Source organism: Protopterus annectens, chromosome 9.part0 (assembly GCF_019279795.1).
Source record: "Protopterus annectens isolate FY-2018-M chromosome 9.part0, PAN1.0, whole genome shotgun sequence".
NCBI classification, from domain to species: Eukaryota; Metazoa; Chordata; order Ceratodontiformes; family Protopteridae; genus Protopterus; species Protopterus annectens.
The window spans coordinates 298570981-298597322 of record NC_056743.1 but is presented as its reverse complement, the minus strand read 5'-3'; the positions used below and the strand labels follow the sequence as shown (position 1 = coordinate 298597322).

The window sequence follows — 26342 nt, the reverse complement described above, 5'->3', positions numbered from 1 at the left end:
GCAGCCTATCCCTTCAGCATGTTTTGTTAACTGTGATGACAAGGTTTAGATCCCTGGAGTGTGTGGCTCTGGGGGAATTGGGATTTCGTTAAGTGTAGCATGTCCAACAGCTCTGCGTTTGACATGGCCTTGTATGTTAAGCAGAGATCGCCTTGGAGTAAACGATATGCGACAGAGTACAGCTGGAGTTTTTAATGCGGTCAGCATGGGGCATCTGCTTTAGGCCTGTGATTCTTTTAGTGAGGTATTTCTGTGGCTTTTCCAGTTGTTGCAGATGTCTTGAGAGGTACATACCAAATGGGGTGTTGTATTCTATGATGGGTCTAATGAGGGATGAGTACAGTGGGACAATGACCTCCTTTTTTCCTGGATGAAAAGCCCTTAGTGATGAGGTGTGCCACATAGAAGGATTTCCTGACTGTTGTGGTGATGCGGTTATTGAAGGTGAGACCACTGTCCACCTGTGTCCCCAAGTCTCTTATCAGACTTTCGGTGTCTAGTGTACTGCCACCTATGTGGTAATTCTCAAGTACAGGTTTTTTCCCAAAGGGGATAACTATTCATTTCTTGGCATTGAGCTTGAGCCCATGGGCTCTGGCACCAAGCATCTGTTTCTGTAAGGCTCTTTTGTAGAGTATCCATATCATTTGGGGATTCAATAATGGCTCCCAGTTTGCAGTCATCTGCAAACTTTGTTAGCCAGAGTCCCTTAGTGTTGGCCTGTACTTCAGAGAAGTAGATGACAAACAAGAGAGGTCTCAGGACTGAACCCTGAGGTACTCCACTTGTCACTTTCTGGAGCTGGATTTGGATTCGGCTACTTTTACAGTGTGGGATCTGTCAGTAAGTCAGTTGGCAACCCATCAAGTGACACAGGGATTAATACCCAGCTTAGTAAGTTTATCTATGATTCCAGAGTGGAGAATGGTGTCAAAGGCCTTGGCGAGGTCCAGATAGGCTGTGTGTACTACCTTACCCTCGTCCACGGCTCTGGAGACTGATTCGAAGAAGTCAATCAGGCTAAGGAGACAAGATCGGCCCTTCATGAACCCAAACTGGGTGGGGTCCAGTATTTTAAGGTTGCCAATGTCTTTGTTTATAAGTTCTATGATAACATGTTCCATGGCCTTGCAGATCAGGCTCGTCAGACTGATAAGGTGGTAGTTCCCAAGATCCAAGGTGGATCCCCCCTCGTGGAGTAGGATAACTGTAGCTGTGCGCCACTCAGTGAGCATGAAGCCTGAGGTGAGGGTATGATTAAACATGACACTTAGGTGAGGTGCCAGTTCATTTTGTAGTTCATGTAGTACACAGCCCAAGATGTCATCTGGTCCCATGGATGCTGTATTCTTAGTTTTGGAGAGTGCGTTTTTTACCTGTGAGGCCATTATTACCAGAATTTGGCAATCTTCTGGTATTGAGATGGGCCATTTAGGGGGTGAGATTGGCAATTAATCAATCTGCCAGGATACTGTCAATATCCTTGGGATTAGTATATTTAATGCCATTCTGTTGTAGCTCAGAGCAGATCTGAGCATTGCCATTTACATTCTTGACATAGTTATAGAATGCCTTGTGGTTGTCTTAGGAATCTTTTGCAATTTTATTTTCGTAACTAGCTCTGGAGGATTTTATGAGGGATCTCAGCTTCTTACTGAGGCTGGTAAGGGAGTTTTTTTGCATCCTGGGATTTTCCTTTTTTCAGCAACAGTTTCTTCCTTTTGTTGTAAAGTTTGTTTATGGCAGGGGACCATAAGATTGGCTTCCTTTTTTTGGGAGAAGAGCATCTTGGTTCTATTTGGGATGGCATAATTCATACATGCGTGGATGTGCTCGTACAGTGCCTTAGTGTAGGACTCAGCAGTCAAACTTTCAGTTCCCGTCTGCATGGGTGTCATGAAGTTTGTAACTTCTGACTTGAGTAGCATGAAGTTGGCTTTGGAGAACTTTTTTATGGAGGTTTCCTTATTGGGGGGTGGGGGTGGGATGTGGATGTTAAGGGTAATTAGCTTATGGTCTGACCTGACCAACGAGGGGGTGACCATAGGTGTGGAGCATCGATTTCCCATGTTGGTAATGACCAGGTCTAGGATATTGGAGCCCCTGGTGGGATTATGGATTAGTTGATCCACGGCATTGGAATTTATGAATTCCAAGAACCGTTGGGCAAAGGTGCTGGTACACGAGTAGTTTTCCCAGTTAATGGCAGGGTAGTTGAAATCACCCAGTATTAGGGTGTTTGGTTGTATATTAATATTTTCCAGTATGTTTAGAAAGGTGTAGTGAGAATCCTGGGGCATGGTGGGGGATCTGTAGCAAGCTACAATTTGGATTGCAGTCTTACTTTGTGTTAGTTGCACCTGGAGAATTTCAGACGCATTGTGTTGGGCAACTAACCTGGTGCTGTGAATACCCTTGGTGAATATGGACACTCCTCCATCTTTAGTGTTTTGATCCTGGTTTGGTGGCCGAAAAGTGTGGTAAGAGTTGTAGCCTGGTATTGCAGGCATGCTCTCTGGAGCCTTGAACCAGGTCTCAGTTACTGCACAGATATCCATGTTCTCCATTTTTAGGACTACCTCGAGAGTGCATTTTGAGGTTTAGACTTCTAGCATTGACTACCATTACCTTCCACTACCATTGTGAAATTAAACTATAAATTACTATTTCTTCTTTGTCAGCCTACCCATTCATTCATGTGCACTGGGATGGTGCAGATCCCATAGGCTGTATCCACAGCTCAGCACATCTAATAGCTACCTGTCACCCATTGAATATTACTTCATAGTAATGCACTTTATCAACTCTGCTATAGGAGTCTAAATGTCTAAAGGCAACTTATGTTACTGTCATGCAGTACATTGTTAGCTAAAAATCCAAATTAAGAATAAAGTGTTTTCCAGTGTCTTTAGGATAGGGAATTTTAAGATATTTGCCAGTACAAAGTGAGCTCTAGCTTTCTCCAAGCAGGCTAAAATGCACCCAAGTAATCTAAGCAATGTATCTTTTGTAGAATAACAAAATGTTCAGTTACCAAACCCAGAGCATCTTGCAAATACTGATAGGACAGGCAGGATGAATTGATGGCTAAATTATTGAGCCATTTCTACTAGTGTAAAAGCTGTTTCACTTTCTACTCAGGATCATTTTGTGAAATGAAATAATGTAAGACAATGCATTCAGCCAATACATGTAACTTAACAGTTATACCTACTTATGCTGAGGTACTTAAATGCAATATCCTCAAACCCCAAAGACCTCCCAGACATTCTACTTGCAAAAATAACCTCAACAAACTTGAAATAACACCTAATATTGCACATACAGCCATACTCAGGCGAGCCTCAACTACCAATCCCATAAGGGAAGCCAAATTCATGACCTAAAACTATAGGCATCAGGGACTCCATTGAACAATACACAGATGCCCCACTCACCAGACAGAACAAGGAGAAAATAATGGTCAGTGGCCTTGTGATGCCTCAACATTGGTACAGTAATCAAGATGCCTCAATCCTCACCACTGGCAACAGTGGGGGACATACATTAGGGGGATGACAAGTACACACACAGTAGTTCCAGAGGCAGCTCTCTGCATTAAGTGCAATTTCCCTTAAGAGCACACAGAGACCAGTTAGTCAGTCCAGGGCTGATTCTCCCTCTTTTTCCAGATCCCCAATAGGATTCCCCACTGGCACAGCTACAGAGTTGAGATCATAGCTGAGTGGCCAAGCCAAACCCTCCAACACTTTCTCTGTCCAACCAGTGCTTCGTGTCCCTGCCCAAGTAGCTGACAAGCACACACACACACACACACACACACACACACACACACACACACACACACACACACACACACACACACACACACACACCTGGGAAAAGCTGGCACAGATTTATTAGCTATGCTCCTTCTGCCCAGACTATAAGGAAGTTATTACTGCCACCAGCCAGCTACTTGAAGGCCCTTTCCAAATGGTGTTGTATCTTACCATGTAATGTTATATCAATACAAATGGTAGTATGACCAAGAGCAAGGCTATTAGGAGTGGCCTACACTGTGTCACCAAACAAATATGCAAGTACTCTCAGAAGTTAAATATCTCTAGACAAATCAGCCACAATGAAAGGTTTAAATATATTTAATAATAAATATTAAAACAACAAGAAAATACTCAGCATATATATTTACAGTGACAGCAGAGTTCAAATTCACAGGAAATATTTAAAGCAACACTGCAGGGCAGTCTCAAACAAATAAAGAAAATATCTAAGCTAAGCTTTGCTACATTCATGACTATAGCTAAGACAATTACTATATCCTAGAACACTTAATTAGACCAGCAAGGCAGATGTGGTGAGTGGATCTTGATGTTGTCAGGTAAAAGACAGAATACAGTCTCTCTCTCTCTCTCTCTCACACACAGAGACTTCCCAAATTAATAATATCTCAAATATTACTGCTGGGATAGCTTGTAGAATTACATCATTTGTTGTCATCTGACTCTATCCAAGGTAAAACCCCATTGCTGAATGCTAGCAGTGTTTAGCATATACCTGTGAAAATAAATACATGACGGCTTTTCCTCAGATCTTTGCAGATCCTGGACATCATAAAACAATAAAACACTTCCAGGATGATACAGAAAACTTCTCAAAGCTGACATTGTGTCTGTTGCTGCACTGAAACTGAAAAATAAAAAGAAGTTATGTTCTTATCATAACGTTCCATCTGTGTTGTTCATCTTCATTCATTCATTACTGATGAGTGCCGGTTCCATCCTTAGAACAGTGTCGGCCTTGTAACAAGCTCATGCCAGCCAAAAAACTCTCAAGATAAGCTTTTACCCACAATGCCATTCTCCCTGTCACCTCAGATTGAGTTTGCCCATTATAAGTAAAGCAGAAGCTTTTCTCTGAGTAGAAACCACAAAGTAGGAGTAGGACCCAATCTGATCCCTCGGGAGCCGCTGGAGGGGGAAGGTGGGTGAGACATAATGAATGAATGAATATGAACAACATAGATGGAACGTTATGATACGTACATAACTTCTTTATCTGATGTTGTTAATCTTCATTCGTTCCTTACTGATGGGACAGAGTCCCTAGCTACCTTTAGTCCTGGGAGGCCCTTATGGAAGGATGTTCATGAGCACCATTGAAGGATGCTCTTCCCCTGGAGACCAAATCCAATTTGTAATGAGTGATAAAGGTATAAGGGATAGCCCAAGTTGCAGCTGCTTAAATAAAATTCAATAAAGCCTTTGCATGAAAATCAACAGAAGTTATTACTGACCTGGTGGAATGTGCTCAGACTTTGCACGGTAAAGAAATTTTATTTCTTTGGTAAATCAAGGATATACAGTTTCTCAACCACTTGGGCAAGGTTACTTTTGAGACAGGATTTCCCAATTTTGGGCCTGAATAGGACACACACAGCTGGTCTGAGTTAAGTGCTGTCCAGGTAAAAACTTAACTTTCTACGTACATCCAGCAAATGAAGACAGTATTCTCCTTTGTTTGAGTAGATGGGGAAAAAAGACTGGTAGGTCAATCATTTGGTTAAATGTCAATTCTGAAATAACCTTGGGCAGAAAGGGAGGATTAGTCCAGAGTGATACTCTGTCCTTATGAAATACCATGTAAAGGCATTTAATACACAAGGCCTGAAGCTCTGAAATGCATCTGGCTGATGTGACAGCTACCAAAAATAGTAATTTCCAGGACAGGAACTTTAGGTCACAAGTGGAAGCCGGTTCAAAGGGTGATCAATATGGGTGCTGGAGCCACACAGCTGCAAGACCTGTCGGGAAAAATGAATGAAGTGGAGCTTTCACGCTAATTTGGATTTGCGCGTAGAAGTTAAACTAACTAAACTAGCTGTTCTTGTTCTCTTATTGCTCTGTGTTACAGGAGTGATGCCGCCGCTGTTCAGTTGGTGCAGCCAGAGTCATGCCAGTAAGGAGAGTTTTGTTTTATTTACAGGAGTTATGCTGCTCCCCCTTTGTGTGTGTGTGTGTGTGTGTGTGTGTGTGTGTGTGTGTGTGTGTGTGTGTGTGTGTGTGTGTGTGTGTGTATACGTGTAAAATGCCCCAGTTAGGTATACCTGGTGGTTAGTGTTACTCGGGCTCAAACAAGAGCCTGAATTCTCTACACATACCACCACTTGCGATTCAGGGAGTTGAGTCCATAGCTCTCAACTGTCCAGATTTTCACAGAATATTTAGCTCATTTTTGGTCTGTTCTTCTTAAAATGTGTGGTTTTCTAACAAATCAGTGAGAACTGAATTCACTAAATAATGACAGCTCTAAGTTTCAGTCTTCCTATTTTTCAGGAAACACATGGCAACACAAAAAACTTTATTTAGCAATTTTCTAAAATTATACAAACAATATTTAAAATGTGCCCCTGGTTTTGGGTCTTTGCCCCCCCCCCCCAATAAATTTTGTCTTTTTCCAGATTTGTTGTGCTGCAAAGTTGAGAGATTTACTTGAGTGTCAATTGGATCTTACAAGGAGCTGAGAGCTTTGGGGTAAGAGAAGTTTAGTGATACTTAAATTGTTTGCATTGTTAGTAGCACAACAGGTAGTATACTTGCTCTTGATGCAGAAGGCTGTGGGTTCTACTCCCACAGTATGCAGATGGATCACTGATACTGTACTGTGTTGTACTTTAAAAGAAGTGGATGCTGCAGTCCTATGAATGTGCTCCTTTGGAGAAGTTACCTAGGAACTATGAACCTGTCATCAGTTTGCCATCCATTCTCCATAGCAAAATTAGTAGCTTATCATTTTTTAATGTAGCATATGCAATTTATTCTTCAAGGGCAACAGGCACTTTATTTGTAGATGAAACAATGAAATATAAAGGTGTTTGTTAGCAGCAACCTCTTCATTACTTACAGATCCCTTTAATGTGGAATTATTTAGATACTTCTGCAGAGATTTTGCATATTTACTGATATGGGTGGATTGTAATGGCAGAAATTTGAGTGGTCTTTTATGGATGAAATTTTCTGAAATGGGTAGTTTTTTTCATTATTGGTTCATACATTTTGTTTCATTGCTTACTACAAGACTGTTCCAAACTACAAATTTAAAACACATTCTAACAAGTTGTGCTGTATTATGCAAGGAATATAATTTAATACAATCAGGTTAATACAACCAGGAAGGTGAATCAAAGAACGCAAACATGTATGCTTGCTCACAGGATGCAGGAGATCAAAACAGGGAAAGAGACCTGTCAACAATGGAGTCTCCCCAGGGTTTGGTGCTGAGACTTTTTCTGTTTGGCATATACATATCAAAAGTAAAAGGAAATACCAAAGGGCTTTGGCCGACTAAGTTTGAGATGACTGCAAATTAGGAGCAGTTATTGAATCCCCAAATGACTTAACCATCATGCAGGAAGGTTTGTTCCAAACAATAACTGGTGCCAGAATCAATAATCTAAACTAAACTCCAAGAAATACATCATTGTGTCCTTTGGGAAGTCATCTAATCCAGGGAACTGCCAAACTGACAATGCCCCCTGAGAACTGACCCAGTTGTTTGGCATTTGGGTAGTTGTGTATACAGTGACCTAACTTTTGACCAACATGTGTCCAGGGTAATAAGAAAGTCTTTCTATAATGCACAGCTTATAAACAAATTGAATGTGACTAGATCTATAGAAGTTATTGTCCCTCTTTACAAAGCCCTCATTAAGTCAGTCATTTTGTATAATGCCCACTTTGGCATGTATCTGTCCAGACCCATGCAACAATTGGAATACCCACAGAGATACCTTGCTAAAGGGATACAAGTCCTAAACAACAGGTCTTGTATGGACCACCTCAAAGATTTATCACTATACTCCGTATCCTAAGAGTGCTTAAAGGTGAGGTGTCTGGCATACAAGGCATCCTCCAACCTAATACAAATGGACCTACTGAACATTAGCAAGTCAAATGGAATCAGAAATATTCAGTCCAGGTATCGACACTGAATGTTGTGGAGAGCTGGATATATATATATATCACAGAGGCTACCACTATTCCAGAACAGACTATCCACTCAAGAAAAACAAAGCTCATCCCTGTCCATATTCAAATGCAACTTGGATCTAAGGATGGGTGATAGAAAATGTACTCCAGGATTGCCCCTTGTACCACTAATGGATAGAGGCAGTTCCTAAATGCTGCATCCCTTACATGGGTCCCCTCAAATTATCTATAGTTTGATCACATTTATTCTCACTAGGGCTAATATACAATTATCAGCCACGGGATAGGTAAAACCAATCAAGAAATGTTAATTCAAGTGCCAAAAGGGAAATTGGTTAAGCTTAAAGTGTCCTCCAGGTGACCCTATGTTGTGGTAATAAATGGTTTTAAAACATTGCCCTTTTTTAGATCACTAAGTGCCCCTCTCACCCACCGCCCGCCCAATCTTCAGTAGCTTCTGGCGCCTATAGTGATCGTGTCAGGGGATTGTAGTACTAGTGTTGAATTCCAAGGTTCGATTGGTTCCCTGAGGGGTGGTCTGATAATGCAAGACACCTTTTAAGAAAGTTTTGCAGAGACGATGGGAGATTAGCGATGTGTTTTGAAACCCATTACGGAAGTTTGAGATAGCAGCTAAGTGTACTCAAATGGTTGAGGCTGCTGCTCCTGAATGAAGAAGACTTGATAAATAATCCAAAACCACACTAACAGGAGCTGAGCAAGGGTCTAACTGTCTTTGTCGGGACCAAATAAGGAACCTATTCCACTTGCTGAGATAGATTTTCCTGGTAGATGGTTTATGTGAAGGTTATTCTGCCTGGTGATTACCGGAAGTGGAAAAACCAAGCTGTCAGCTTGAGACTGGAGGTGTTCGGGTGAGTCAACCTTTGTGGGTGCAAAATCAGTTCTGAAGTTGGATCCAGAATCTATGGGTGATCTACTAGATGAGGCCAAAGGAAGGGAAACCAAACTTGTCATGACCTGTAAGGAGCAATGAGGATTACTCTGCTTCTCAGATGAAGGGCTTTCTTTAGAAATTGGGGGATCTGGCAGAAGGGAGGGGAAAGCATACAGAAGTCCTTTGGGCCAATCATGAATCAGAGCATCCCTCGGTCTCCCCCCTGTGAGGGAATTAGGGAGCAGTAGCTGCTGCATTTGTGGTTTGCTGGAGAGGCAAATACATCACAGCAAGGCTGGCCCCAGCGGCTGAAGATGTTCGTCACAATAATAGGATTGAGGGACCACTTGTGAGGCAGTAGGATGAATCTGCTCAGCTAGTCTGCAATCACGTTTGAACTCCCGGGAATATGCATTGCAATCAGAAAGTGGTTGGAAGCTATCGCCCATTGCCAAATTCTGATGGCTTCTCGACATAATGAATAGAACTTGGTTCCCCCTTGTTTGTTGATGTACCAGACTACTGACATGTTGTCTGATTGAATAGCAATTGTCCCTGATGGAAGGATGGAATGAAATGCTTGCAATGCTAGAAGCACCGCCCTCAGTTCTAGGACACTGATATGCAGGTGGGCCTCTATGTCTGACCAAGTACTTTGGACCATCTTCCCCTGGTAAAGCCCCCCCCCCTGCCTTATCAGGAAAGCGTGCATAGTCACTGTGGCCCTGGACTGTTGTGGGTAAAAGTGGCAACTCCATTGTTGCCTGTCTGGCTTCATCCACCACATTAAATCCTGCTTGCATCACTGAGTTATCCGTATTTGAAAGGACAAGGGATGTTGTAAGGGGTACCATTGTTTTAGAAAGAGCCACTGGAGAATTCTCATGTGTAGTCTTGCCAAGGGAACTATGGTAATTGATGCTGCCATGGAACTCAGCAGTTGAAGAAATGTTCAAGCTGGGACTAGGTTTTGACAGATTATCACCCAGATTTGGGATCTTATCCTGTGTAGACTGTGGTCCGGGAGGGAGACTAGGCAAGCATTTGTGTGGTAAATTTCTCTGATAAATTCTAAGAATTGCGAGGAAATCAGGTTGCACTTTCCCCAGTTTATTGAGATTCCCAGAGGTTCTGCTAGTCTGAGTGTGTAGTTTAGTATGATCTCCAGTACAAGTTTGGTGGGGGTGGTGAGAAGCCAATCATCTAGATATGGAAACACCCAGAATCCGTGTAGTCGCAAGTGAGCTGTTACTACTGTCAGGCACTTGGTGAACACTCTGGGGGCTGTAGAGAGTCTAAAGGGCAGCATGCAGAATTGAAAGTGATTGGCTCCTAGCCAGAAGTGAGGAAATCGTCTGGAGTGTTTGTCCATTTTCATGTGGTAATACCCATCCTGAAGATCTATTGAGCACATCCAATCATCTTTCTGCAATAATGGGAGGACAGACTGAACTGTGACCATCTGGAATTTTTCTTGCTTGACAAGATGCCGAGATCCAGAATTGTCTCCAATTCCCTGTCTCTTTTTGGCACTAAAAATAATCTCGAGTAGAATCTGGATCCTCTCTGGTCTGGTGGGACTGTCTGGATTTTTGAAATAGCTTTTGAATTTCTAGCGCTGCTGTTTCCCTTTGACTGGGTGGAATGTCAGAAATTTGACTTTGTGACTTCAGGTAAAGATTGAATGGGACATGGTATCCTCTGGTTATGATCCACTGCACCAATAAATCCATTGCTATTGTTAGCCAGGCAGAATGGTGCAAGGAAAAATGTCCCCTGATTGCTTCCAGAGGAAAGCAATCAGGCCGCTCCTCAGGAGCACTGATAGGGTTGTCCAGAGAAAGAATCTCTGAAGCCATGGTTATGCAGACCCCCTCTGCCCCCATAGAGGTGCCTTCCAGATGAGTTACCCCCTCTGCCCTGGGGAGTATACACACCACATGTGTCATGGAAAGGATCCTGTGATTTCTTGTGCCACATCTTTCTGATCCTCTGTTTCCTAGAGTATGGATGCTGAGGGGTGGAAAAATGCATGCTCATGGCAGACAGAGTTTTGCCATCCTTCTCACACCTGGCCAATGTGTCTTTCACTTTTGGGCCAAAAAGGGAAGAAGGTTTCACTGGAGCATTAAAGGAAGACTTACAAGGGTCCGCAAAGTCACAAAAGCACATCTAGGTGCGACGTCTCATGACAACACCTGAACCCACTGCAATGGCTGCTCCTTCAGTGACATGAGAAATCAGACACACGGAGGAGTTAGATATGGATTCCAGGGTAGCCAGCTGCAAGGCAATTTTGTCGCGGACTTTGTCAGAGACAGTTCCTGCTAAGGTTGTGGAGAGTTTGACGACTGTGTCTCTCTCCAAAGCCTGGTGAAGTGCCAGATAATTCAAAGACCTAACAGCAAAGGTCGATGATGCAAAGACTCGCTTCACTAACCTGTCCACCACATGAGACTCCATGTTTGGGGGGTGGACAACCTGGCTTCTCATCGGCCAGTGCCTTTTTTGTGGCAGCCGCCACCACCATCGCATCTATGGGAAGACTCTTGGACTAGTGTGGATGCTGTTTGGGAGGAGATAAAATTTTGTCCAGCCTCCATGGGATCAGTTCAGTGGTATCAGGACTCTTCCATACATGCTGCACAATGAGCTGAACCAGCTCATCTGCAGGCGGGGTCACCCAGGAAATAAAGGGTCGAGCACAAAAAGCCTGCAGGAACACAGACTCCTCGGAGGAGGGATTGGCAGGCTTCCATTCACCCCTCTGTTTCAGTATTTCAAGGATGTCTCCAAATGAGACGTCATCAGGGGGGTGAATGTGGGGACCCCCTCCCCTTCATTGTAATCCATGTCCTCGGTGAGAGACTCCTCAGGTGAGTCTACATGCTTCCTCTTGCATGGTACCTCTTCAATTGTAGCTTCTGAAGAGGACTCCGAAGAAGGGGTACCCTGCAGTATGGTATCCTAAAGCTCTTGTACTCAATGTCCCAAAGTAGTGGCTTGTGTCTGTTGTGGCTCGGATAAAGGACATATTTGGAGTTCTGATGCCAAAGGCTTGCCTGCACAGAAAAGTGCCCTCACCACCTCTTGGAAACCTGGCCCGCCTGAAGAGGGATGGGAGACCAGAACGGAGGAGGACAACCTTGGAACCGGGGTCATACCCTGCACAGACGAGATTGCTCCCAAGGATGGAGCCTCAAGGGGACTTGATACCAACAGGGCTCTTGGAACCATGGCAGACAGCACTGTAGAAAAACATACCATGGAGCCTGCATTCTAATCCTGAACCAGAGGATGACCTGGCTATGAATGAGTCAAAGGCCAAACGGACAGCTCCAGAGCCACAATGAGATCCACTAGTGGCACTGAAGTTGTGGGAACCGAAAAAGGTGTCGGTGCCGAGAACTCCGAATCCTGCAAAGTGGTCAAAGGGGGAGAATAAGCTGAAGTCCATGGAGGCAGATTCCCAAGTCCAAAAGGGAATAGGGTCTTAAAAGGTGTAGCAATTCCTCTGGCCATCAGAAGCTAGTCCACAAGATGCACCATGTCCAATTCTGAGAGGTTCCTGGTTGATTCTGTGGATATCCCCGACGGGGACTCTGACCATTCTAAGAAAGAGCTAAATTGCTGAACAATAAAAGGATCCACTAAAGGGGAGTACCACATCTGTGCAGTATTGTCTACTGGCACCAATGTCTCGAGTTTAGAGACCTGTATGGCAGGGGTGTCCAAACTTGGAACAGACACTGTGGGCAAGGTTGGTGCCATGGATGTAACAGTTGCTGTGGTCAGTGTGGATGTCAGAATATGCAGTTCAGGAAGGGTCAGTACCGTAGATGTCGGTGCCAAAATAGGTGCTGACAACACAATGGTTGTTGATGGTGCCAAAGGAGGAGCCGTAGAAACTAGTTTCAACTCTGGAGCCGAAGAGGTCATTTTTGGAATTTTAGGTCTCGGTTCTTGCTTTCTATCACTAGAGTGTGAAGAAGGATCTAAATGCTGTCTCTTTTTATTTATGCTCTTTATGGTCTTTTCTGGGAGGTGGTGAGACCTCCGACGCAGAAATAGTCTCTTAAGGAGGCCCTTCAGAATCAACTTGTTTCTCCTTTAATTAAGGGTTCAAGAACTGAACCCTTTGGTAAATAGTACAAGGAGGCTGTACAGAAAGATGGGGAACTCCCAAACAATATACACATGAAACATGAGCATCACTGTTAGGCATCTTGTGACTACATTTGTCGCAATGTTTAAACCCTGAAGCCCCTTTTTTCTCATACATAACACAATACAAGTATCCAACAATACAGTGAAAAATAAAGAGGAAGGATATTTAGATAGATTTTTTTTTTAAACAAGGGAGAAGGCAAGAAATACCAACAATGGTACTGAAGGATTACCACAGAGGGTAAAGGGAAAGGGCCATACCAACAATGGTCCTTGAGATTACCGTAAGGTATTTGAGCAAAAAGAAACTTAAAAGTGGGTAAAAACTAGCGCTAGACTAAAGAAGGGACTTTAGAATGAAAAACAAGGTGAACAAATTTAAGACAATGCTTTTATATGTAAAAAACTAAGTACTTAGCTGAGAGCTGGCTTGACACAGCTTTACGGCTACGTGGCAAACGAGATGTGAGGTAACAGGGAGAAGTGCATTGTGGGTAAAAACTTAGCTCGAGTGTTTTTTGGCTGGCATGAGCTGATTACAAGGCCAGTTTGGTTCCAAAGATGGAACAAACACCCATCAGTAAGGAATGAATGAAGATCAACAACATCAGATCATCTTTTCTTATGGTCCAGCTATAAAGTTATTTTATTTCAGCTATTATTTTGAAGTTTTGCAAGTTAACCTTCTGTATTCCAGTTTCCCCTGCTGAAATATATAAATTTAAGCAATTCCAATAGTGTATGTACTTTTCTGTTTTATTCCAGTAGGGTACAATGTGGACACATTTCAAACAGTACTCTGTAAAATACCACTAGAGCACACGTCTGTATAAACCATCAAATACATTTGTAACACAAGTATCTTATATGAATCATGTTGATATTTACAAATGACATAATTATTCACAAAATTCTAGATAGCTGGGCTGGCAGTATCTCCTTTCACTGCACTTCTATATAAATCATGTTAATATTCACAAATGACATATAATTATTTACAAAATTCCAACTAGGTGTGCTGGCAGTATTTCTTTTGTCACATTTCCTTCCCCCTCGAAGACTCAAGCTAGTTTTTTCAAGTGGCCCTTGAGAAACATTGTTTGAGAGGGATGAGCATATCTGGAAATACATTACCCCATTCCCTATCATGAGATTCAAGCTGCCTTGGCATTGCTAACCCCAGTATAGTTCTGCATTGTCCTATCATATGCCCACAGCCCTAGGCTCTATCACAGTAAATAGGGTTTTTGCTGGCTGGCTCCCTGTAGCCATTGATCCCCCTCAGACTCTTCCTGCCTTGTACTGCAAATACTTAGCACCAGGTCCTCCCTATCATGGTAAGGTTTCATCATGTTAACATGGTACAGTTTGTGCCCTTGCCTCCTGCCTAGCAGTTCTACCATGTAGTTAACATCACTGACCTTCCTTACCACTTTGAAGGGACCCTCCCAAGCTGCCTGCAGCTTTTTATGTCTGACAGTAATGAGAACCATAACCTGCTGCCCTGCAGCATACTCTCTATCTTGAGCATTCCTGTCATACCAGACCTTTTTTTTGCTGTTGAGCTTCTTCCAGGTTCTCCTGGGCCAAGACCATGAGTTCCCTAAGCCTTCTCCTGAGATTTAGGACATAAGCTACAACAGAATCCTTGCAGGATTCAAACTCACCCTCCCACTCATCACAAATCAAATCTAGAGTGTCCCTCACTCTATGCCCATACAGCAACTCAAAGGGTGAAAAACCTTTGGATTTCTGGGGCACCACTGTCTGTAAGCAAACAGATGGAGCAAATATTTGTCCTACTCCCTCTTAAACTGGTCTGCAAATGCCCATAGCATGGTCTTTAGTGCAGAGTTAATCTCTCAACCAGAACATTATTCTGGTGGTGGTAGGGGGTTGTCTTTAGGTGCTTCACCTCACAGTGCTTCCACAAACAAGCCAGCAGGTCTGACATGAAATTGGCACCTCTGTCAGTCAGTATTTCTTTTGAGAAACCTACCCAGTTGAAAATCTCTAACAATGCACGTCACCTTTTCTGCCTCAGTGGAGGACATAGCCACCACCTCAGGGCATCTGGTAGCATAAGCTACTACCACTAGGATTTACATCTTTCCTGTGGAACGTGGGGTACACAGAGGCCCCACAATATCCATAGCTACCCTCTGAAATGGCTTTTCAATCACAGTCAAAGGCATAAAAGGAGCTTTCACCTTGTCTCCGGCCTTGTCTATCTTTTGGCATTGCTCACAGGTCCTACAGTACCCTGTTACATCCCTGGAAATCCGAGGCCAATAAAAGCTCTGCATATGTCACTTTGTATGTTTTATGCCCATATGACCTGCAAAGCGAATATTATGGGCTATGGCTAGAAGTGCCAGATGGTAGCCTCTGGGCACTACCAACTGCTGTATTCTCGCACCCTCTAACCCTCCCCTCAGGGTTCACTCTCTATACAGTAACACTTTGTCGCAGAATACAAATTCCCCTTTTTCTTGACAATCAAGTGCATCACTGGCTACCTCCCTCAGGCCTGGCTACCTCCCTCAGGCCTTGTAATGTAGGGTCTGAGAGCTGAGCCTTTTTCAACACTCTCTTTGTAACCCTTCTGTTAGAAAAATATGTAATAGTAATATGCATGCTTAGTGCATTTAGTGCATTCAAGATTTAAAAGGGTTAATACATTTATTCTGTTCACATTGCATGAATTTGCACAGCCATTAGAAACTTAACAAGAAGCATTCTATTTTCTCCTAATGTCAGCAAATAACAAAAGAAGTAATTCATTTCTGCTAATGTCATGAAAATTAACAAAGGGATATTGATTTCTGCTTATGCCATGAGAAAACATGCAGCTGCTAGAAGCTATTGATAAAGAAAACAATAGATGCTTGAAAGTTTAAACCATAGTCAGCATTACTTGTACTGAAGCTAGAAATGTACCTTGAATCTAGGTAAAATGTAACATGTATTAGAACAGTACAATAGAAGAACTGAAATGCTGAAATGGACTGACATAAACCCAAGGCCAGGTTGTTTTTCTCAAAATGTTTTTGCAGAATGACAGATATTTTAACTTTGTCAGCAATAAGTCTATCAATATTTTCTGTAGAACATACAGAAAGTTGTGTCTAACTACGTCAGCAATAGAATGTAACATTTTCTATATGACAGGAAGAGAACTGTATAAGTATAACCTACTAGTCATTAATCATTTAGACAAACCCTGTGCATACATGCTTTGTCTCCTTGCTGCAAGTAATAAAGGGTGCCTTGCTTGAACCTAATGTGAATTGGTTTTTGAAGTTTTTTCCTTTGACACTTCCCATCACCCTTCCACAGGAATTCTGGTATTCTATAACAGCAGTGCCTTACTGTCAGGCTGGGTACTACTACTACTCACCAATGTCCTTGCAGTCACTCTGTTCAAGGGAGCATCAGTACCCCCCAAGCAGTTGTGGCTCACCTTCAGTCGCACTGCTACAGAGTAGCTACCTCCCTGAAGTAGCCACCTCGTAAGCCCTGGCTTCACGTGTGTGGTCTGCCTGGGTCCCCCAGGCTGCCAGATCCACATGCTTGTTTCAAAGCCTGCCTGCATGTAACTGCATGCACACAAGGTACGGGATTATCAAAATCATTCCCTATCAGGACATCTGCACAGATATCCTTAAACACACCTACTTGCTTGTTTCCTTTTCCACTCTTCCAGTCAAGGTGAACCTTAGCCAAGGATAACTGGAATGGAGCCCCTCCTAAAACTCTGACTGGAGTAGACTGCCCAAGTAAGTAGGGCTTCCTCTTAACCATTGCAGACTTCACAATGGTTAGGTTAGAGGCTGTGTCTCTCTCAGCAGTGGCCTGTTTCCCATCTACTAAGATAGGATATAACCTCTTTTTGTAGTCTGGTCCCCTTTTGTCTCCAGACAACTTACTGCTAGCATTCTGTCATACCCACTTACTGGTTCTCCCACCTTTTTTCCCCAACTTGCCTCCGTGGACATCTATATGCTTCATGGCCCCACCGGTTACATTTAAAACATTTAATCCTTGATCCTGGCTGTGTACCTGAACTAGTGGCTTCCCCTGTTACTAGCAGACTCTGTTGGGGCAGTTTAGGCTGCCCACCATGGGGTTCCTTAGACCCATAAGCAGCACTGGGTATCCCTTTCCTGTGCAATGATGCCCTGCTTGCTAGGTATAGGTCTCCCATTTTCCCCAACTAATCTATGGTATGACATTCCTTATCTGTTAAGCAGATTCTCATGTCCTCAGGCAAAGTGCTAAGGGATTGTTCCCCCACCAAAAGGTCTGCCAGCCCTACAAAAGTGGTGACCTGATACCCACTCAACCATCTATGAAAATAAGTGCTTAACTCAGCTATATATTCACACACACTTTCTTCTGCCTTATGTCTATGCTCACAAAACTTTTTTTCTATAAGCTTCAGGTGTTAACTTAAAACACTAATAAACAATTTTTAAGAGTATTGTAATTTAAACAATCAGTATCAGATAATTTAGAAATAGCAGTAACAGCTTTACCATGGAGTAAGGGTGTCAGGAACCATACCCAGAGCCCTTGGTCAACATTATACTGTTTACATACCCTTTCAAACATATGAATGACGCTATCACAATTATCATGCTATGTAAATTGTGGAACAAATGTACTGACCTTTGTTGCTTCTGGAGTTGTTATTCCTTTCCCCATTACCTCCTTGCCCCTGGCAAAGAGTTAGAATCTCCTTTTCATGATGTCTCTGCCTCTGGTTTTCCTCAGCCTCCAAATGTCTCAGTCTCTCTGCTCCTTCTAATTCCATTTCTTTCTCCTGCCGCAGTCTCTCTGCTGATGCTAGTTCCAAATGTTTGGCCTCCATTTCAAGTATCTTTACCTCCAGATAGATTTTTAAGTCCTCTAAGGCAAAGTTGAACTGCCCATTGCCTGAGAGATGTACATTCCCAAGGCCGGTCTGGTTGTCCTCCTGCTTGCTGATATGTGATGCATCTGTGACTAAGCCTGCAATCATTTCTCCTTTAGGCAGGTTGGCATACCACAGTCCTTTGACTTGGCACATCTCAGCCAACTGGTTCCTTGTCAGCTTGCCATACTCCTCTGCTGACATCCTTGCTGCTCTCCCTGACTAAGCTAACAAAAATGTAAATTAAACTATTGTGAAAAGAAACTGTGAATGTTCACTGTGTGGCTGAGAGTACAAACACCTTCTTTAGTGACCACTATTTACAGGCTACAGGAATTCAATATCCACACCACTGAATCCAAATATGTGGATACCCCACCACTGCCAACCAATAAATGTAACACCCCACCAGTGGCCCAGTAATCAAAGAAGCTCAATTCTCACCACTGGCAACAGTGGGGGACTTGCATTGGGAGGATGACAGATACACACATAGTATTTCCAGATGCAACTCTCAACATCAAATGCAATTTCCCTTAAGAGCACACAGAGACCACAATCAGTCCTGGTCTGGTTTCTCCCTTATTCTCCAGATCCCCAATAGGACTCCCCACTGGCACAGCTGCAGAGTTGAGATCTCAGCTGAGTGACCAAGCCAAGATCTCCAACAAACACTGTCCAACTAGTGCTTCCTGTCCCTGCCCAAGTAGCTGACACACACACTCTTGGAGATTTGTTTTACACACACACACACACACACACACACACACACACACACACACACACACACACACACACCTGGGAAGGGCTGGCACAGGTTTACTAGCTATGCCCCTTCTGCCCAGGCTAGAAGGTAGTTTTTACTGCTACCAGCCAGCTCCTTTTCAGCTACTTTAAGGCCAAGGGTGCCCACAGGCAGGTGCAAGGGGGTGCACTTGCAGCCCCCTGGAATTGGCTGACTAGTTTAAAAAAATTTTTTTTTTTTTTTGGGCGCGTTCTTCTTTAAGAAGAAAGAAGTCCAGTCGCGGGTGTGCTGACATCATCGCGCAGTGCACATATTTTCAAGTTTGCAAGCGAGAACTGAAACGGATGGTTTCGGGTTCGCAAGTGGGAATTGAGACGGACTTCTCAGAAGATGGAGGTGCGACACGGATGGTTTTGGGTTCGCAAGCGCGATGGATGGATACTTAGGAGCGAGCGGAAACTGAAATGGACGGAAGATGGGACACTTTCAGAGTGAGTAGTTGGATGGAAGATGGGACAGTGTGTGTGTGTGTGTGTGTGTGTGTGTGTGTGTGTGTGTGTGTGTGTGTGTGTGTGTGTGTGTGTGTGTGTGTGTATAAAATGCCCCAGGCCAGGTCTAGCATTTAATGTACTCTTCTAAGAATAATTATGAATGGGGAAAGCAGCAGTCGGAAGTCATGGTTAGGAATGATAAGTATTTGAATATGATGTGGATTTTGAATACCATGTTCTTGTGTGGCAAGGGCATTGCCATCCCAAGGCCTGTGTAACAGTTTTTCCCTTTTTCAGTCCCTTAATTATTAGAATGATCTCCAAAGCTGTTGCATTTTGGGAAAAAGAGCAAATCATTCAAAATGACTATAGTTTTACACTCAGGAAAAGTCACAGTTGCTGCTGCCACGACTACTGATGTCTACTAATCATTATAACTCTGCCATGCTTTTTTAATTCAACAAGAAGAAAGCTTATTGTTTCTAAGATATCACCAATCCCTCAAGTAAAATAGAATTCCTGTACCATAAATGCTCATATGCAAGGATTAATATTAAAGGAAATAGAATCAAGACAGTTTGTCCAACTTTACTCCCAGGAGTAAAAGAGCTAGAACTCATTTAATTAAAGCAGGTTTTTCATTCAGCAATTGACACTATGACAGACAACTTTGAAATGACGAATTAGTACTTTTGTCTGCTGACCATTGGGTGAGTGGATGCTTTCAGTTAGTTCACAAATCAGTTTGTTTGTCATTCTGTCAATAAGTATACAAAATAATTTCATTTAACAGGAGATCCAGAATGGTAGAAAAAATATTTATATACATGTCTAATATTCTTCTTGCGTGTGTAAAATGTAAAATAAAATATGTTGCTCAGACTGTTTTGCACAGGGTCCCCTGGGTTCACGACGTGGCAGTGAAATGTATGGTGGTAACACAGCATTTTATTCTAGCAACTTTCCAACATTATACAAGCAATGTTTAAAATGTGTCCCTGGTTTTTGGCCTTTTGTCTCCCCCCAATAAATTTTGGCTTTTTCCAGATTTCTTGTGCTGCAAAGTTCAGAGATACAGCTGAGTGTCGAGTAGATTTTACAAGGAGCTGAGAGCTGCAGGGGAGCAGAAGTTTAGTGCTGCTTATGTTTAGTCTGCTTGCATTGTTAATAGCACAACAGATAGTGTACTTGCTTTTGATGCTGAAGGCTGTGGGTTCTACTCCCACAGTAGGTAGATGCATTGCTGATACTGTACTGTGTTGTAAAGGGGGTGGATGCTGCAGTCCTTTTTGCAAAGATACCTAGTAACTATGAACCTGTTATCAGTTTGCTATCCATTCCCTATTGCGGTATTACTAGCTTATCATTTTTTTATTGCATGCAACAAAGGCAATTTATTCTTCAAAGGTAACAGGCACTTTATTCGTAGATTAAACAATGACATATAAAGTTGTTTGCTAGCAGCAAGCCAGCAACCTCTTTATTAGTTACACATTTTTTTAATATGGATTTTACTACTTCAGAGATTGTGCATACTTTTTACTGATACTGGTGGACTATAGAAGGTTGAATAGACTTTCTATGATGGAAATGTTCTGAACTGGGCAATTTTGTCATTGGTGTATGCATTTTGTTTCATTGTTTACTGGAAAAATGTTCAAAACAATAAATTTAAAATGCCCTCTAACAACTGTACTGTACTGTACAAGGAATATAATGTAATACAGTCAGGAAGGTGTATCAAAGAGCATGTGTATGTTATGTTCGAGGGGCCTATGATTTTGAAGACAGCCCAGAGTTAATATTTATCTGCCACTGGCAAAATGTATTTTCTTTGAATGTGGGTTTCAATGCTGTTTCAATGCATGTGAGTTTCAAGGGCAGAGAAGTTTTAATGTTGAGTCTATTTTCATTGCGAGACTGCATTGCTTTGTTTAACAGATATGTATTAGGGTTTGTGCTGTAAAATGCAAAATAAAACTTTCAAATGAAATCTAAATCATCGCAGAAGTAAAGCAGTATGCACATTACAGTGTTTATGGTAAATGGGGCAAAATAACCAATGAATGGGTCATTGGAATGGCTGCAGGGGGGAGGCTCCATTCGACCATGATTTTGTGAGGGGGGGGGGTAGCAAACTCAGACAGCCCCGGTTGTCCACATCTTTGCAGAATGAATAGATATTTGCTTCTTATTTTTGGTTTGTTCCTCATAAAATTTGTGGTTTTCTAGCAAATCATTTAGGAATGAAGTCACTAAATGACAGACATTGAGTTTCAGACGTCATAACCTTCAGAAAAAAGCAAGACTGTCTTAAGTTTATACAAGAGCAATTTTTAGTAGTGTTTGTATGTTCCCCCAATATATTTGGCCTTGTCCAGATTTCCTGCATTATGAGGTTGAGAGGTACGTGCAAATCACTTTGTAGATTAGGAATATCCAAACCTCTCAATTGTCCCCAATTTTGGCTCAAAATGTTGCTCTTCCCTAATAATCCCTCCTCCAAAATGGCAGTTTTGGAAGAAAATGTGGAGGGTTTACAATTATATATAACTGTAATGATCAGAGTTATAGATTACTTTTATTTCAGAAATGCATGTAGATGCTCTTATTTTTGTTAGCTGTTCAAGTTAACAATGTTAATATTAAAAAGGTGTCCCTTTTTTGACAGGTTCCAGCTGTATTGTGTGGCAACTTTATATTTTTGCATCACATTTTGGTCCGTTTTTCATAAAATTGTGGTTTTCTGGCAAATTAGTGGCAAGTCATTAAAGATTGAAGTTAGAAAATAATGGCAGACATTTGAGTTTCAGATTTTATACTCTTCAGAAAATTCGTACTAATGCAAGATCTACTACTGTTCTATTATCAAAGTTAATAAGAGCAACATTTAAAAATTGGCCTTATTTTTGGGCCTGTGTCCCACTTCTAGTTCTATGTATAGCTTTGCCCAGATTTCTTGCTCTGAAGTTGAGAGGTATGAGTGTCAGAGCCATCACTGTCAGCCAGAGACATTTCAAATTATGACATACTTATTGCACTCTACCTCCCATTGTAGTGGCTCTGGATGTGTCCAAGGAAGGCAAGGAGCAGTTATGCAGTGTAAGTGTGCAGAGTATTCCCCCATTCAAGGTAGATCACAAATACGACCGTGGCTTTTCATCTGTCCTTGATTTTGCAGAATGTTCTCGTTTTCTATCAGATTTTTATACTGTTGATTTATGCTTCTTATTATTCAGGAGCTGCATGCTGTCACAGTGCCCTGTTGTTCTGTTTAAGTAGCCATGGTTTAATGAACATCAGGTAAGCTTGTCAGAGATTGTAAGATGCAAGTAAGCTTTAGTAAGCATACTGTTAAAGAATTACCAGCATTGAAAGCCTTTTCGCTGTTGCCATGCAGAGAATATTTACATAACTAGATAATGTATAAGCCTTGGGTATTGAAATGCATATGACAGCATTTGTAATAAAAGGACAGGATTACAGTATTTTCAGAAGCTCATTACATTTTATTGGAGACCAGTGTCTTATAACAGTGTTTGTGTGTTAGTACACTTGTAGTTGGGATGGTATATGGTAAATAAGCATTGCTACCTTACTTAAAAGCCAAGCCCTGCAACAACTAGGTAAGCTCCACACTGAAGTCAAAACACAATAGCTCTGGTGGGTAAATGTACTCTATAGTAATCAAAAAAGGCAAATGTTTGAAATAACTACAGCTTATGTGCAAACACAATAGGTAGTGATGAAACAATGCTCTGCTAAAAATGCTTTAATGCTCCACATTGCTGAGCTGCAGATCAGTTATTATCACTGGCTACCAGGATTTCACCCACTTCAGATCAAGCACGGTGCCATTCAGTGCAACCTTCCCAGAACTAATTCAAGTCTGACAAGAATTATTTGGTGTGTGTGTGTGTGTGTGTGTGTGTGTGTGTGTGTGTGTGTGTGTGTGTGTGTGTGTGTGTGTGTGTGTGTATAAGAGGGAGGTAGCATACCCCTCAGCTGCCCAGGTTTTTGCAGAATGACCAGATTTTTGCCCCATATTCCTCCTAAAAAGGATTGAAGTTGCTAAATAATGAGACATTTCAGTTTTAGACGTCATATCATTTAGAAAAATGCATACTAACACAAATCCTGTTACTCTTGCAATTTTCTAAGTTTATGAGAGCCATATTTATAATCTGTCCCTATTTATTTTAGGCTTTGTCCAGATTTCTTGCACTAAGGTTGAGGCCTTGAGGGGTGTGGTATGTTTGTGTGTGTGTGAGAGAGAGAGAGAGAGAGAGAGAGAGAGAGAGAGACAGTGAAATGCCCAAGTTAGAGTTAGCAGGTGGAATTTATTTTCAAGTGCATTTTCAAGGAACTATGAGTTTTAAGGGAAGCAAAGTTTACTGCTGCTCATGCCAAGTCTATTTACAATGTGCAACTGTTTTGTTTAGCAAATGGTATCTCTATTGTGGTATAAAGTTTTAAAGCTATGTTAGTAGCACCACAAGTAGAATACTTGCATCTTAATGTAGAGGCTTGAGGTTTTATTCCTACAGCATGTACATTTGTATGCTGCAGTCCTGAGGATGTCCTCCTTTGGATGAGATGCCTAATAACTATGAATCTGTTTTTCAGCTTGCCATCCATTTTCTATTGCAATATACCAGCTTACCATTTTTTTAATTTAACATAGGCAATTTATTCTTTGATGGCAGCAGGCACTGAATTTGTAGATGAAACACTGAAATGCACAGTTGTTTTCTAGCAACAACCTCTTCATTAGTTTCTGATATCTTTAATGTGGAATTATTCAGATTACTTTTACTTCGGCAGAGATTGTGTGTATTGACTGATATTGGTGGATTGTAATGAGTGGCCTTTTATGGTTGAAATGTTCTGAATTGGGCAGTTTGTCATTATTGGTTTGTATGTTTTGTTTCATTGCTTACTGGAAAAATGTTCAAAACTATAAATTTAAAACACATTCAAACAAGTGTTGCTGTATAATACAAGGGATATAATTCAGTTATATTTTATATATTATAATTAATACAATCAGGTAAATCAAATAACTTTTGCATGGCCCTAACAGTGTGCAAGGAGCCTATTGCTTGAAAACAGTTCAAAGGTAAATAGCCTGCCACTGGCCAGATGCATTTTCTTTGAATGTGGGTTTCAATGCTGATTCATTGAATGTGAATTTCAAAAGTAGAGAAGCTTTAATGCCAAGTCTGTTTTCGTTGTAAGACTATTGCTTTGTTTAGGTTTAGTAAATGTCCATCAGTGTTTGGGCTATAATGTTTGAAATAAAAGCTGTAAATTAAATCCAACTGCCTGTAATCATTGTAGAACTAAAGCATAAAACAGTATGCACACAGAGATTTGAACAGTGTCTATGGCAAATGGGGAGAAATAGCCAAGTAATGGGACATTGGAATGGCTGTGTGGGCGGGCCATGAGGTGGGTGGACTTGGGCAGGGCTGTTGGCAGGGGCGGGGATAGCTATGTGGGTGGGGCTCCCTTGTTTAAGGCCCTTACCAAAGTGTGCCCAAACTTACTGTATAATGCTACTATCACTACAAATGGTAGTTTGACCAAGAGCAAGACTATTAGGAGCGGCCTACACAGTGTCACCAAATAGATATGCAAGTAATCTCAGAACTTAAATATCTCTAAACAGATCAGCCACAATGGAAGGTTTAAATACATTTAATAATAAATATTAAAAGAACAAGAAAATACTCAGTATATATTTACAGTGACAGCAGAGTTCAAAATCAAATATTTAAAGCAACATTGCAGGACAGTATCAAACAACAAAAGAAAATATCTAAGATAAGCTTTGCTATATTCATGACTATATCCAAGACAATTACTATACCCTAATACGCTTATTTAATTAGATCAGCAAGGCAGATGTGGTGAGTGGATCTTGATGTTGTCAGGTAAAAGACAGAATACAGAATGCAGTCTCTCTCTCTCAGAGACTTCCCAAATTAATATCTCAAATACTACTGCTGGGATAGCTTGCAGAATGACATCATTTGTTGTCATCTCACTCTATCCCAAGTAAACCCCCCACTGCTGAAAACTAGCAGTGTTTAGCATCTACCTGTGAAAATACATACACAAGGGCTTTTCCTCAGATCTTTGCAGATCCTGGAAGTCATAAAACAATAAAACACTTCCAAAACAATACAGAAAACTTTTCAGCACAGAGACCGTGTCTGTTGCGGCACTGAAACTGAAATATAACATTTTTTATGGCCCAGCTATAAAGTGATTTAATGTCAGCTATTTTTCTGAAGTTCTGCAAGTTAACCTTCTGTATTCCAGCTTTCTCAGTTAAAAATGTATACGTTTAAACAGTTACAATAGTGTATGCACTTTTCTGTCCCCATAGGGTACACTGTAGATAAACTGTAGATGCACTTCAAACAGCACTTAGTAAAATATTGCTTCAGCACAAGTCTGTACAAACTATCTTATATGACAAAGCTCTAATACACTTGGAACACAAGTATCTTATATGAATCATCTTGATATTCACAAATGACATATAATTATTTACAAAATTCCAGACAGCTGGGCTGTTATCTCCTTTTGTTACATTTTTATATAAATCATATTAATATCCTCAAATGACATATAATAATTTACAAAATTCCAGTTAGTTGTGGTTGCAGTACCTCCTTTGTCACAGGCCAGGATCCAACAAGTTACACATGCACTCAAGTTATTGCACTACAGGCACCAGTATGATACAGTCATAGTCCATATGTAGGTATAAATGATCTGAAACATACCTCCCTACGTTATGTGAAGAGAGACATGGAGCTCATAGACTGTGTGTCACAGGCTGGTATGTGCCTAGCACTGAGCAGTATTCTACATTCAACAAGAGCACTGACTTTAATAACCAACCTATTTTTTGTGTCATTCTAGGGGGATGCAATATTTGTCAGAGTGGGAGGGCATGGTTAAAAAACCGCATTGCACTGTCAAGGATGGTTTGCACCTGTCTCTCTAAGTTTTCAAATACTGGCTAAAACATTGTCCAAACTCATACAGTCCTTTTTAGGTAATACCACATTGACAAAAGTTTCAACACAGCAAAATCTACCCAAGTAAATCTAAAGTTATACTG

General features: G+C 41.6%; 1 protein-coding gene across 1 annotated transcript in view; it reads right to left on the bottom strand.

The window, feature by feature from the left end:
• The window catches only part of LOC122811200 (EF-hand calcium-binding domain-containing protein 4B-like), a 1881211-nt gene that overhangs the window by 1612002 nt on the left and 242867 nt on the right, over positions 1 to 26342 (bottom strand). The gene's annotated exons all lie outside the window — the stretch shown is intronic.